The following is a 16,106-nucleotide window of genomic DNA, read 5'->3' on the forward strand; positions in this document are numbered from 1 at the left end:
TTTGTTATAAATTTATTTTTATCATTTATTTTTTATGAAGACCCACCTTTGTTGATTGTTTTTGTTTTTATTAACGATTCTAATTATGAGACTTACTTAATATCTAAGTTAATGAACATAATTAGAGATTCAATATCTCTATTAGCATGATTAGAGCTTCAATATCTCTATGTTGATGGTGTTGGATCCACCAACATTGAAGGGTCTCCCCGATATGAAGTCCCAATTAGAACTCACACTATTTGGAGTAGGAGCCCCATCTGGAATACGATCCGATTGCTGAAATAGTGGGTTTTAGTGGTATGCCTTGGTTGCGATAATGCATAGGATGATGTATTCGTGACTTTGGTGAAACAAGTGTATAACTCTATGAAGATTCAAGTGCAATGCATGAAAGGTTCTAACATGACAAAGGGAAAGTGAGTGAGCTCCTTAGAAGCCTGTAATAGTACACAACTTGAAAGGAACACACGAGCATAAAAGGAATCATGAGTTAGCCTGCAAAACAATTCACAAGATAACCATGATTGAAATATACAACAACACACATTCAACAAGATTCATACTAATGCAAACAAAATAGTTCATAAGCATTAGCGTAAATGAAATAACATATATTGCAAACATAATAAGAGTAGTCCTACTATATTCACAACATATGCATGAAAACATGTCGGTTCTGAGCTTTTATTAAAGTGAAAGTCCCAAACATACATATACAATTGCCAAACCTCCAAAGTCTTAATAGTGGAACATGCACTGCTCCTCCAAAGAAAGATACTCCCTCTATGCTAAGGAGAAGCCAAGGCTCTCAACAAAACTACCAAGTGTTTGATCTTAAGCCAAAAGCCCTGTACATGACTTATGAGAGTATATTTATAACAAATGAGATGACTAATAGTCTCCCCTTTGTGACTCTTGGACTTCCCTCATGACTCTTTGACTTCCTTCAACCATCACCTTTGGACTTCATTACAAAATGACTTTTCACATTCCACGATTGACCCTTGGTATTTCACTTATAATTAATTACAAAAGAATATTATAGTATGCTCATACCCATATAAGAAAAAATCGGGTAGAGTCAACTAGACAATCTAATAAGGCAAAACAAGTCAAGCTTGAGTTTGGGGAAACTCCAGCTCAACCACTTCAACTTGTAGTTTCTCGGCTACATAGTGGTACCAAGCTTTGTATTGTACAATGACTTCCCCAAACTGTGTGATGGGATCAGGCTGGAAGCGAACTCTAGCCTCCATTACATCTGGGTAGACTGCCTTGGAACCAGTCTAAGTTTCCTTCTTCAGCAAGAGAAACATGGTATTGATCTGGAAAAGGCCACCAATGTACTTTGTATATTATGTCTGTTTACCTCTAGATCTTCCTTGGTGGTGATCTATCTGAGTTGGTCCAAGTATTCTTCAACCTCCTGCCTGACTTTATTCCTACCTTTGGCTTCAATGAGTGAGCCAACTGAAGGGATCTTGTGTGACTTCACCATGAAATCCACACTGTGGTACAGTCGTGCATACGAGGACTAAATGTTGGTGATGAATGAGATGAGATGTTTATTACTCTGGATAAGCATTCGAACCCATGATTTCTCTGACTCGGCCTATTTCCTTGTTTTCTTCAACAACTCAGGAGGTGCACCTTTGTGCTACATTTCTCACTCATGCACGGTAGTGATGGTTGTATGAAAAACCTTGATAGCTTTAGCATTATCTTTGCACTTCTGTTGCATGTCGTGCAAGCGGACAACTTCTTTGTGCATGGTGACAAGCTCCTCATAGAGGCTTCTCATGGTCTCTCCCAATGTTGATACTTCACCAAGTATGGTTGCCTTAAGTTCTTCTAGATACACCTGTGCGGGAGCTACTTTCTGGACCTTTGCTTGGAGTTGTTCCATTTGTTGCCTTGTTGCCTATAAGTTCTTTTCCATTTTCCTGTAAGGTTAAGGCAGAAGATGACTTGTGTTAAAAAGGAATCAAAAGGAGATCAAAACAAGACATCGAAAACACTGCATGGAATGATAAGTCTTTAACATAACATGGATACTTGACGACAATGAATGATAGACTCCTGTAGATGGAAGGGAGGCTCCAAAATCAAAGCATGTGCACAATTTTGGAGGGTGGTTGTGGCACATATAACACTCTATTAGATAAAATGATATGATTAGAATCTCTAGACATGACAAATTTTTATATTAGATAGAATTTGTAAAATGTAGAGCTAAACTAAGTATTTAATTAAATGAAGATGTGATTTATAATATCAAATTAAATATTTAACTAAATGGAGATGCAATTTGTAACAATAATAATGTTTCTTAGTCCCATTGCGGGTGTAAAATTTTGACAATTCATTTAATGATTCCCACACTAGGCCTCCTAATGTAGTCTAGGTACATGTATGGCTCCACTTGGTTTTCTCCACAATTATGTTGGTTTGTGGCAAAGATAATGTTGTTTCCTCCAGTAATAGAGTATAATTTCTCTTGGGGTAATCTATGTAGCCAATTAGTCATGGCAGCAGGTGATAATTTTCAAGCCTTCAAATAGGACTATTTTGTGATATGCTCTCTTATATCAGCATGGCATCTTCACTCCCTCTTATTTTGGTTTCCTTTCTTTTCTTAGCATGCATCCTTCTCTATGTAAAGGCCTCTCTAGAAGATAGGTGGGTGGGATCCATTTCCCTCAACCTTCTTCTCCTATGTGGCTGGCACCCTCTATTTTTTGTTTTGTCTCCCCACTCCCACCAAAGTATTCCTATGTTCTTGCTTCTATCAAGCTCATGGTTGTTGTCTTCACCCAAGTGGACTCTTGCTCTCACCTATGCATCCCCAACATTTCTCTCTATTTCCTAGGTCTCTTAGGCTCAGGTATTCAACATCTCCTTATGAGAATCAACATCTCCTTGGGTCACAGAGGTTTTCATGTCCACAAGCATCCTCTTAGAACACAAGCCCAAATGAATGTTAGAAGGTCTACAACTACTTTCTAGGAGAATACTCCGGCTTAAATCTGCAAGGAAGTAATAATGTTGAGCAGGGAGCTTAAGTGGAGAGGTGATTTCTCTCCAATGTTGAGATAGTGAAAAGTGTGGGACATTGGATCTACGCATTGGATCTGCGATACAGGGAATACGTGCAATAAGAAAGCAAGATATATCCAAACTATAAATTTGTATTAGCAAATTAAAATATTTATGGAGAAAGTGTTAGTGTAATGCTATGAAACTCAACAAGAAATTATTCTCAACATCGACGATGTGGAGCTCCATGAAGAATTGAACATCAAACTCTCCATGTTAGCCAAGAAAATAGGTGTCCTCTAATTATGAGGAGGGCACATAGGCTCCTAACTTCATTGAGGTGGACTCTCCTAATTAAATGCCTAGATTGTTAATTTTTGTTTATCTTTCAATGAGCAGCAAAGTTTCCACCCATAATAATTATAATTATAGGTTTTATAGTCAATTTTGAGACTTCGTCATATATTTAAGTTTATATAATTGTATTATCATTTTTGAACCAGTTTTATGATAAAAAATAATATATTTATAGTACTCATTTATAGCTACTTAGGCCTAGAGTGTGCTCTAAAATTGCTTTCGCTTGTCTAAGAACTCATCTTCCTATGAATTAAATAAAAAGGTTAATGACCCAAGACTTAGAGGCATATGACAGGAGTGAAATCCCACCCCCATATAGACACTAGCAGGTAATTATGAGTGGCATGGTTTTTCTTGAATAATAGTGATGAATCAACCCGCATTAGCGAAATTTCAGAGCTAAATCACTCAAGAATGTGTGTTCAAATGAGCTCATATCATCTTTTACTTATACTATCCAGAGGGGTGCTAACAAACATGTCCATTGGGGCAGGGGTCGACTTGGCATCTAGAGGGTTTTTGACCCAAAATAATAATAATAAAAAATCATTTTTCTTTTCAAGAGTTCCAAATAGGACTTTGGCCCTTTGACTCAAAAAAATCTAGAAGTGTGAAGAACATGTTTATCTAACAAATAATCATAATAATAATAATTCTTTTAAGCATGAAACCCATGCTTGAATTTTGTTTTTGTTTTTCTCTTCTTTTTTTTCTTCTTTTTTATTTTTACATAAAGTACATAGAGGTCCAACTATGAAGACCGAAACTAGTTACATCTTTCAACGCTCCCTCTTGACTAAGGAGGTATTCATAATTGTACAAGCCTCATAAGGATGATCTCACATTGAAATGTTCTAATAAGAGCATCACAATAAACATATACAATGCTAGATATCTAGATACCATCTAGGCTAACTCCCAAGGTATTAACCCATCTAGGTAGCATCTAGGCTACCTACCAAATACCATCCCAATAGGGATCCAGGTGTCATCTAGGCTACCTGCCAAGACACAAACCCTAACAAGGTTCTAGGTATCATCTAGGGTACCTGCCAAGATACCAACTTAACAAGGATCCATGTTTCATCCAGGCTACCTGCCAAGACATCAACTCAAAAAAGGATCTAGATGTCATCTAGGCTACTTGCCAAAACACCAACTGAAACAAGGATCTAGATGTCATCTTGGCTACCTGCCAAAACACCAACTCAAACAAGGATTCATATGTCATCTAGGTTACCTGCCAAGAAATCTATACAAGAAGGATCCAAGTTTCATCTAGGCTACCTCCCAAGACACCAAAAATGATCTAGGTACCATCTAGGCTATTTTCCAAGGTACAAACCCTAACAGGGATCTAGGTATCATCATATAGGCTAATTTGTAGAAAGTACTACATCTCATCATCATGATCTAATCGACACCTCAACTTTATGGTATATAGATTAATATAGATTCATCATCGTCAGGGTCAAACTTCAAGGAACTTATACTAGTCATAGATGCTTACTCAATTCTTAGGTCCCCATTTTATCCTCATGGCCTTCACTATAAGTACGACTGTTAGTCCTGGCCTAGTGCAGGACACATGAAGTAGATAATCATGTCTATCATCATTCCCTCACAACCAGGGAGGATATACATGCTCCTTCACACACAAAGGGAATATATCCAAGATCCATCTCAACTAGGTAGACATGTTTGAAATCAACTACTTTGTTCTTCCAATGGAGATCATAGTTTCCTCCTTTTGCATCATCATGTCATGGAGCCATTTTTTAACACTTGTGACCATTAGAGAAATTTAGAGGTTTAAAATGGGTCTCAAAACAAAAATGTACAACCAAAAAGAACCAATAAGATTCAAGATAATAATGTCAACCATGAGGAATGATTCACTATTTTTGGAGTAAAAAGGTTAAAAGATTAAAAAAAAAAAAACTATTTTTTCAGCTTGTATTTTCAACTTGTCTCCCTACAGTTATATTCAAATTTCAAGCAAGAGCACTCATTGGATACATAATTTAATTCCTCATCCAAGGAGTACCCATGTTGCATACTTTCGATGGACCCTGCTACACGAGAACTGATAAATACATGAAAAACATGATTGCAATTGTGTTTTTTCATGTATTTCTCATTTTTCGTGTAGCAGGGTCTATAAAAAATATGTAACATGGGTACTCATTGGATGAGGAATTAAATTTTGCATCCAATGAGTGCTCCTGCTCGAAATTTGAGTAAAACCATAGGGAGATAAGTTGATAATACACATTTAAAAAGTAGCTTTTTCTTTTTGCCCTCTAAAATTTGTTAATGTAATCTAATTTTATTATTTCCACTATTATTTTATAATAGTCCTTAGGAGACCTATTTTAGACCTCAAAATTTCTCCAATGAGGCTTTAGGCCATCAATCTTGCACATCACTTTCATCTTGTCATCATCAAAGAAGGCATCATATTGATTCTTTTCAAACTTCAAGTTGATCATAGCTTTTTTATGAAAGTGATCTTCATGTTGTACAAACTTGATCTTCAAGTTATCTTCTCAAGCTATTACCTTTCAATCCCAATATGAGTACATCTTGACTTCATAATTTCCAAGTATCAAATGTTGAGCTTGCCTCAACATTCTTCATATATTCCATCCATATAGTTGAACTTACTTTAACTGTCACCATGTATTCCTCCAATATCTTTGCAGGTAGCAAAAACCATATGATAACGAAATAACCAATAATAATTATTAATATGAGACTTACCTCATCATGATGGCTTTCTTCGTCACAGCATTAACATCCTTATGATCCATCTCCCCACAAATCTTCCTTTATGCATCAGAGTGCCCAATGATCAAGCTTGATTACCAAGCTTGTAGTATCTTCCTTCATGATTCCTGTCAAAGATAAGATTCATTTTCTAAGAAAAGGAAGAAGTTCCATCCTTCCATCATGTTCATTATTTTCAAGAAATCATTGACAAGCATAAGATTTATTTTGCATTGGCCTCCTTCTTGTCTTGCTTCTTTTATTATGTACCTGCAATGTTCATCAACAAGTACAACAGAGCATAACATACAAATACAATAGCATGATGCCAGTGCTATCAATCTAGGGTCTCTATAGTGTCTTGGAGGGTGAATTCCTAAGGTTCTTAAATATAAACCCTAAATTCCATAGACTTTATCCTGGATAAGGATTTTACTTTTACATTGTGAGAATTATCCAACTTAGTCCTTACAATTTACCCTAGATTATTCTTGCAAATCCTAGATGCTATTTCCAAAAAGCTAAAGATTCCTTTAAAGGAACCCCAAAATAAAGTTAGGGTTTTTGTTCCTAGGGATTTCAAGTTCAAGTTCCAATTAGGGTTCAACAACCTTAAAAAATATAAAGTTTACAAAGCCTAGATTCTTATTATTTAAAATACGCTGCAAAACCATAATGTCCTTTTAACCCTTTTTCAAAGGGCATTATCATATTATAAACATATGAAATACATATGACAATTGTATGTACCTCATAGGCACACATAGGTCATCATATTTTGTGTACTGACAATTATTGTAATCGTAGTCATATACCACTTGTATGGTCATCCGGTTATCTCTCGGTCACTATAATTAGAATTCGTGTCCCCTTGAAACCACTGTATAGAGCGATAAAGCCAACTTTAGGGTGTAATGATCATATTGACTAACGTTCCTTTATCCTTATGATGTCATCAAAGCGATGCCACAGATTTCGTTGTGCGAAAACCATAATGCTAGTCATAATACTGTGCTACTTATAATTCATTTACAAACTCAGATTAATATATCAAGCCACCAATGGATGGCTTCTATAGATTTGAACTGTCGGCATGATACCACAGTCATACTTCAATCGAGCCACTGTAACTCGCATATACGATCCGTAGTTACATCGAATACGAGTTATAGATGCGAGACATTAAATAATAAATGGATGAGGGCCACAATTAGTGAGCCATAATATTTTAATAGATGCAAACCATCTGAATCTTTTATGATGCCATAAGACGTTGTATGCAATCAGGCGATGCCAAACTATATGTGTATTCAAAAGCCAAAGTGTGAGCCACGTAACACATAGATGAGAACGACACATAATGCGAGGCATGTGCCAGAACGAGGTTACGAGTTTATTCGAACCTTTGCTCCACAACTATATTATAGCTCTTTTTTTTGTGATATGAACTTGAATCACGAACTCCATTGTTCTTCAACGTAGACTTTGTCACTGTAAATATTTTTGTATCAAAATGTTTTCACATAGTTCTTTCCTTTTCATTGGATCAAATCTACATGGTACAAAAAAATATAATTGTCCAACTATAGCGATCCATTTCAGAAAATTATGCAGTCCATAGAGTAATGCGAGCCTCAAAATATATATGTGAACCATTGTTATCCAAAATACACGTGCTTTCCAAGCCACTTATTAAACACGAGTGTCATGATTTTTAAATCGAGCCACAAATTTCTTATTTACCACGGGATTGAAACTATCACAGAGTGATGTAAGCCTTTAACCATAAGATCGAGTTGAAGTGTGATTTTACAGTCTCTTATAATAGATGTGATGCATAAGTGTCAGGCTAACTGTAGAGATATATGCGAGCAATTGAAGTCATGAGTGAACAGAGAGTCGATAGTGCAGATCGAACCTGGTTTCCACAAAGACGTTTTCAAACCGTACGATCTTTTTATGAGCGAATCACAAACAATGTATATATATATATATAGATCTTCTTGGAGAGGAGAGCGAGTTATTTTATGAGCATGTCCATAGAATATATTATCGTTCTGATCCATCTTCAGGTTTCTTGTTCAACCATAGCTCTGATACTATGTTGGAAATCCGGAGGATTTTACTTATTAAAATATTTCCATTACATTATAATTATTTGTGAGTATGTTATTATAATTATTATTATATTTTTTTTCTTAGTTAAGCAATTACTATAAAATATGATCACAGAAGACAATAGAACAGAAGATATAGGCTCTTAGCCACAGAAAAACCCTTTTCTTAGGGGAAAACCCAAGTCAAAATATTCCATTATGTTCAACAAAATCATCATCAAGAGACCAACAACAAGAAATGTACCAAGGCAAAATTTCCACATGTTCTAGCTCAAACACTTCTTCTTCCATCTCAGACTTCTGCAAAATATCAAGGCTAAATCACTCAAGAATGTGTGCCCAAATGAGACTTTTGCAAAATCTCAAGGCTAATCACTCAAGAATGTGTTCCCAAATGAGACTTCTACAAAATCTCTAAGGCTAGATCACTCAATAATGTGTGCTCAAATGAGTTCATATCATCTTTTATTTATACCATCCATAGGGGTGCGAACAAACATGTCCATTGGGGTCGAGGATGACTTGTCATGTAGGCCGACTTGGCATCTAGAGGGATTTTGACCCAAAATAATAAAAATTCTTTTTCATTTTTCTTTTTAAGAGGTCCAAATAGGTCTTTGACCTTTTGGCTCAACAAAACCTAAAAGCATGAAGAACATGCTTATCTAATAAATAATAATAATAAAAATTCTTTTGAGGATGAAACCCATGCTTAAAAAATAAATTTTCTTTTTATCTTGATTTTTCTTCTTTTTTCGTTTTACATAAAGTACATAGAGGTACAATTGTGAAGATCGAAACTAGTTACATCTTCCAGTACATTAAGCCCACAAAAGGCAGAGGGTGCTATACTAATCACAACCTCCTAATAAATAGCGCCTTCATACCATAAACTCGAAGTGCAATTTCCAATCTCCAAGATTTGAGCAACTAGACCATAGAGAGACTTTTCCCAGAGGCAACGCGGGTAGAACTCCAAAAAGAGTCTAGGAGTGCCATCAGATCTGCACCATAGAAATTAAATGAGAGAGTCCACCTAGAAAGAAACATCTACTAGCAAGACTGAGTTGCACAATGAAAACATTAGTACCCAGGGCGAGTAGAGAATCCACTAAAAAACCATCAAGTTCCAAATTGAGATCCCAAGAGACCCAACAACAACAGTGTAACAAAAGTGGCAAAATAATGACAAAAACATATGTCCTTAGAAATTAATCTTGATCCGGTGAAATGATAGTAAAATCTTGAACGCTATCCACCGATGGGTCAATATGATCACTAGGATCACTAGGAGGGTCAATGAGATCACCAAATATAGAATCTGAGAAAAAAACTTTCCACCCGAGCCAATCTAAAATCCACATTATCAAGACAAAATTGTTGATTACACAACATGCACTTATTATCCTCCAGTCCATAAAATAAATTATAACTTTCAACTTGTTTATCTTTGAAAAGTAAGTGAAGCAAAGTATCCATTTGTTGATGCAAAGCAAGAGAGTACAAGAAATTTAATATCTTCTTATGAAATATACCTAGGTCTAGAACCCTTTTTAGATCCAAACCTATCCTCTAAAGCTCAGAATCATAATGGTAGGGGAGTTCCTTGGTCTCTTTTTCCTCCAAAGAAGAATGTCTGTCCTCACTTCAAGAGGAATCACATCAAAAAGCATTCCAACAGAATCAAAATAAAAAGGTTGAGTTCGCTTGAAGTCAACATTACCCATACCACCCCTCCTACTCATCATTCTTTGACAAGGAGGCATGATCCCTGAAACAGGGGAGTAGACTAAACAAGTACACAAACCATGACCAACAAAACAAGAGGATGGCCAAATGACAAACCCTTGCTCCCTTGACCACAGAACTAGAAAATGATCCCTCCAGCGCCACAATAGAGGGCCAAAATTGAGCAAATAACCCAATTTCGGACAACTCAAAGACATAAACCTCCAAAACTCCCAAAGCCAAACTAGAATGTGATAAAACTAGTACCAATCTCACAATTGAAATATTTTCCTCCCCCACAACACAAAGCATCTAACCCAAATTGAGGTCGAAACAAAATGATAGGAGTAGCCATAAGATAAACATCAAGGGTTCCCAGAAGAGAAACCATGTAACACCCAACAAAGCCGACATTGTGCCAAGCAAGAAAATGCCCTCATGAAATGTATTAACTGTTGGAAATAATACTGAGAGGGGGGGGTGAATCAGTATTATCACATCAATAATACTTTTTCATTTCCATATTCAGATTCATATATGCTACTTCCACAACTTCTTATGATTCAGTTAGTTGATCCTTAATGAGTGCATTAGAACATTATCAACCATATTAACAGTAAACAGGTGCAGTAAAATAGAACAGATCATCACACATAAGCCACACACATGAACACCATGACATAAGGTGGAAACCCAATGTGGGAGAAAACCACCTGCTGCAAGTCATCTCAATCTTCTTCTTAATAAGAAAATCCTTTTACAATATTTATGTACTAGTGCAGTCTTATACCAGTACGCAGGCTTCTACCTGCAGAGAGCTACAACCCTCTCTCGTTCTCCAGTCTTTCCTGGAAGGGAGCTACAACCCCTATAGTTCTTGTACTAGCCGATCCATTTACTAGTACGCAGGCTGCTACCTGCTACAATGCTCCAAGGTTTTCAACTGCTACTGGAAGGGAGCTGCCACCCCCTTAGCTCTTGTACTAGCTAAGATACTAGTATGTAGGCGCCGGCCTACAATATTCTCTCCTCCAGGTACCACGTTTCATACATTTTCAGACTGGATACTCCTGAAGCACAACACATAATCTGAAAGGCCACGTTTCATCCAATTTTCATACTAGACCCATTAATATCATTGAAGCACATAATCAATCAATCTTCTGAATCACCCAAACACCAGATCAATACATATACAAGGATAATATATGTGTTAGCACCCAGATCTAGTCCACATAAATATGAGTCATTATGATCCTGATCCAATATTAGTTCTCATCCATCAATACTGAAGCTAAACCCAATCAACCAAACAGGATATGCAGAATACTGACACCTTTAAACTGTCATCAGAACCCATCAATAACCAGAACCACTTGTGACTTCAAATATCATAGCTCAAATTGTATATGCTACTACAATGAACCAAACCTGCATATATACGCGCTTACACCAAAGCCAACCCATGTACAGATCTATAAATATTCAAACATGACTTGCAGCGATTTCAAACTTAAGTTATACCCAGTTCAGATCATTTTCAATATACAGATCTAGAATAAGCATAATCAAATATATAGAGATAGTTCATTTCAAACCATTTGATCCCGATCTATCCTTAGATCTTGTTCTCCATCAACCGGTGAGATCCCTCTTTAGCTCAGATCCAGATCTTCACCATAACCCAATCACAGTTTTCCAGATCTAGCACTTTATCAGATATTCAATAATTCAGATGATGCTTTGCCAAATGATCTCCTTCCTCTTTTATAGCCTTAGTCCTTTCTCAATACCACGGTCCAAAACCATAGGATCAAAAACCTGTTGGACTAATACCATGAACCAACCATGAAAGTGCGTGAGATCAACACTTTTGGGTGCAATACCACGGACCAAAACCATAGGATCAAAAACTGTCGGACTAATACCATGAACCAACCATGAAAGTGCGTGAGATCAACACTTTTGGATGCAATACCACGAACCAAAGCCATAGGATCAAAAACTGTCGGACTAATACCATGAACCAACCATGAAAGTGTGTGAACTTTTCTCTTGCATGAAAGTGCGTAAACTTTTCTCTACATGAAATAAACTTTTCTCTGCATAAAAGTGCGTGAACATTTCTCTACATGAAATAAACTCTTCTCTGCATAAAAGTGCGTGAACTTTTCTCTACATGAAATAAACTTTTCTCTGCATAAAAGTGCGTGAACTTTTCTCTACATGGAATAAACTTTTCTCTGCATAAAAGTGCGTGAACTTTTCTCTACATGGAATAAACTTTTCTCTGCATAAAAGTGCGTGAACTTTTCTCTACATGAAGGAAACTTTGTTGCACTATAATTTATCAAATAAATTTGCTGCACTATAATTTATCATTCGTGTGATTTGCCATCAAGGACAACACTTGTCTCATAATGCCAACAATCTCCTCCTTTGGACTTGTCATACTGAGAATTGTCATCTGATATCTCTTCCGTAGATTCATCTAGATATATATAAGTGAGTTGATCTTCTATGAGTTGTTTGCCATCAAGTACAACACATGCATCATAATGCCAACAATCTCCCCCTTTGGACTTGATGGCAACAATACCAAATCACTCTCCCCCTTTGACATCAAGGGCAAAGGGCGAACCAAGATATTCTCTTTCCTAGAAGGGCATTCCGCTGTTCATACTCCTCCTGAGTACCTGCTGAAATCTCTGAATGAGCTCCCCCTTTGTATATGCCAAGGTGTACCAATCTGTCCATGCTACATGTTGAAAGCTCTGCTCTTGCTGAATTGTGTTGTTCATGCTCCCCCTGTATGTAAGCAAGGTCTGCAAAAAGGTGTTCTACAAGAACATGACTCTATACATCATACGTGACCTTCCTAGCACCAAATACTCATACATACATCCATCTCCCAACCAAGTGGGGATATACCAGAAAATGACAACCAAGTACATTACATCATTCATCCCAGGCATAGTGGGGAAACCAACATAGGTCGTTACATGACCTTGATATGACTGAAATATTTCATCAAATGACTACAATAGATAGAGACACACTATTACATCATGAGTCTTGATATGACCTTTACATCGAATGATATACATGACATTTATAACAGAGACCAAACACCTAAATAAGATCATGATAAACATCAGCAACGAAACTGGATGATCTGCTTCATAGCATCTGTCACCAGCAACTTGTATTAGTGCATGAATCATCAAGGTATGTCCGTATCAACTCATCCTTTTGAACAGAATTCTGTATATACAGAATCATTCTATCATATGTGAGAAACACCATAGCCATCCAGATCTGCATGGACCAAGTATCATCAATTGGGAATATCAATCAACATATGTACGAAACAACCTATCATCATATAGGTAAGAACTCATCATCATCAAGTCTCCAACAATGCAACTTTGAATAATCATCCATGTATCCAGCCAACAATCCTCATCCATATATGTGCCAAGAACAATAGGAATCCTGCATCATAACTGTAATATATGATCTTTATGCATATGACGACAACAGCATATGAGTGACTTATCATCAACTAAAGAAGATGTGAATTCAAGCTATGTACTTCTCCTTATCCTTATGAAGATCACCATGTAAGCACCATTAGAGGATCAACCACAAATCTGATCTAATTATCAACTATGTAACCCCAAGAATCATCTGAACAACTCATAACCATATCATAGCACGATGAATCATTTATCCATATAAGCATCATCACCAAGGACTATTAACCATAATGCCAACAATGCATTAAAAGCATATGCTCCCCCTAAACCTGTGCCATCTTGTTTACTGTCAGATCTGATCATTCATATCAGCAAGAAGTATCAATACATCATCATTATCAAGTTAGAAACAAAACACTTCTAATCATCAAGTCATTTCCACTCATCATCAGCAAATTGTAACCATTATCAAACAGCGCAAATAATAAACCGAATCATGACTGATCCTTTTCCTGAACCTGTCCCTACTGCCTTTCCTCAAACAATCATATACGCGACTATGCCATAACCAACTCGCGTATATACGTGACTTCTCTTTAAGAAACTTGCGTATGAGATTTAGGACACTGAAGTTTTACACTTCCAACTCCCTCTAATTCTGTTATGTCTGTATGTTGTGCTGTGCCGCCTCTTTCTAACTGTACTTCTTTCTTCTTCCACATCTTCAAGTGTGATGATGATGTTTTCTCTTTTTGGTATGGTGCCCATACTTTGTTCCTGCATTCCTTAGCTATATGTCCAAGCTTGTTACATGTGTAACATCTTACATGTCTCATATTTCTTTTATAGAAATCAACAGCTCTATGACCAAACATATTGCAAGCAAAGCAATATCCATTAAAGTACCTTGTATGTGATGATATTTCTGCATGATGGTCTTGAACCCTTCTTCTTCTACATCTGGCTGCAACATGTCCAAGATTATGACATACATAACATTCAACATTATTCATAGGAGGCGTAAAAGATTTTCTTTGAAGAATTTCTTTCCTTGGTTGATGATGAGATTGACCTTTCATATCCTTATTAAGCATTTCAGATTTTGCAGTAGAGTCCCTTGTCTTACTTTGTGAACTAGATTCACCTTCAATAGATTCATGAAAACCAAGCCCAGTTTTGATAGCAGGAGACCTTTGACTATTAAGAATATCATCCAAGACTTTAGTACTATCTTGAAATCGTAACAGTTTATCCTTTTCTTCTAATTTATCTTTTAGAATATTTACCTCAACTTGATGTTGCTCTTCCTTTTCAAGATACTGCTTCTTCACGTTTTCTTGAGCATTTGTTTCTTCTTCCAACTGACGTCTTAGTTCAAGAACTTCATTTTCATGAGCTTGGAGTAGTTCTTTATTCTGCTTCTTTGATTCTTCAAGATCTTCTTTTAGCGAGCGGATCGTGGCTTCAAGACTTTCATAGTAACTGGATCTATCTCTGAGTTTCTTGATGGTTGTGCTTCTTTCATTGACTTCATCTCTTAGTGATGTTACTTCATCCTGCAACTTTTGATATTTGTCCTTGAATAACTTCCTTACCTTGTTTCCTTCCTCTAGTTGAGCTTTTAGTTTGGCAGCTTCTTCTTTGAAGACACATTCCCTTTTGTTCAATAGATCTTGTTGATCTCTAATTTTGTCTGTAAGCCTTTTAATTTCTGCCTCTATTTGATATCTTTCTTGCTCACCCATAAAAGCAAATTCAGTTGTTTCGCTATCACTTTCATCTTTTCCAAATGGATAGATAGCTGGAACATCAGAGGATAACAAATTCATACCTGATAGTTCATCTTCATTCTGAAATGATTCTGAATCTGAAGTGCTTCTTCCACATAATCCCCAATCGATTCTTCCACTGTCATAGTTCTTCTGAGATGTCTTCTTCTGCTTAGGCGCTTTCTTCTTAAGCTTCTTTCCCATTGTTCCACGGATCTCCTTCAAGCGATCAAGCTTCTACCAAAGGACCTGCTCTGATACCAATTGTTGGAAATAATACTGAGAGGGGGGGGTGAATCAGTATTATCACATCAATAATACTTTTTCATTTCCATATTCAGATTCATATATGCTACTTCCACAACTTCTTATGATTCAGTTAGTTGATCCTTAATGAGTGCATTAGAACATTATCAACCATATTAACAGTAAACAGGTGCAGTAAAATAGAACGGATCATCACACATAAGCCACACACATGAACACCATGACATAAGGTGGAAACCCAATGTGGGAGAAAACCACCTGCTGCAAGTCATCTCAATCTTCTTCTTAATAAGAAAATCCTTTTACAATATTTCTGTACTGGTGCAGTTTTATACCAGTACGCAGGCTTCTACCTGCAGAGAGCTACAACCCTCTCTCGTTCTCCAGTCTTTCCTGGAAGGGAGCTACAACCCCCATAGTTCTTGTACTAGCCGATCCATTTACTAGTACGCAGGCTGCTACCTGCTACAATGCTCCAAGGTTTTCAACTGCTACTGGAAGGGAGCTGCCACCCCCTTAGCTCTTGTACTAGCTAAGATACTAGTACGTAGGCGCCGGCCTACAATCTTCTCTCCTCC

Source organism: Pinus tabuliformis, chromosome X (genome assembly GCF_031772625.1).
Source record: "Pinus tabuliformis cultivar Carrire ecotype Pingquan chromosome X, CPIR1, whole genome shotgun sequence".
NCBI lineage: Eukaryota > Viridiplantae > Streptophyta > Pinopsida > Pinales > Pinaceae > Pinus > Pinus tabuliformis.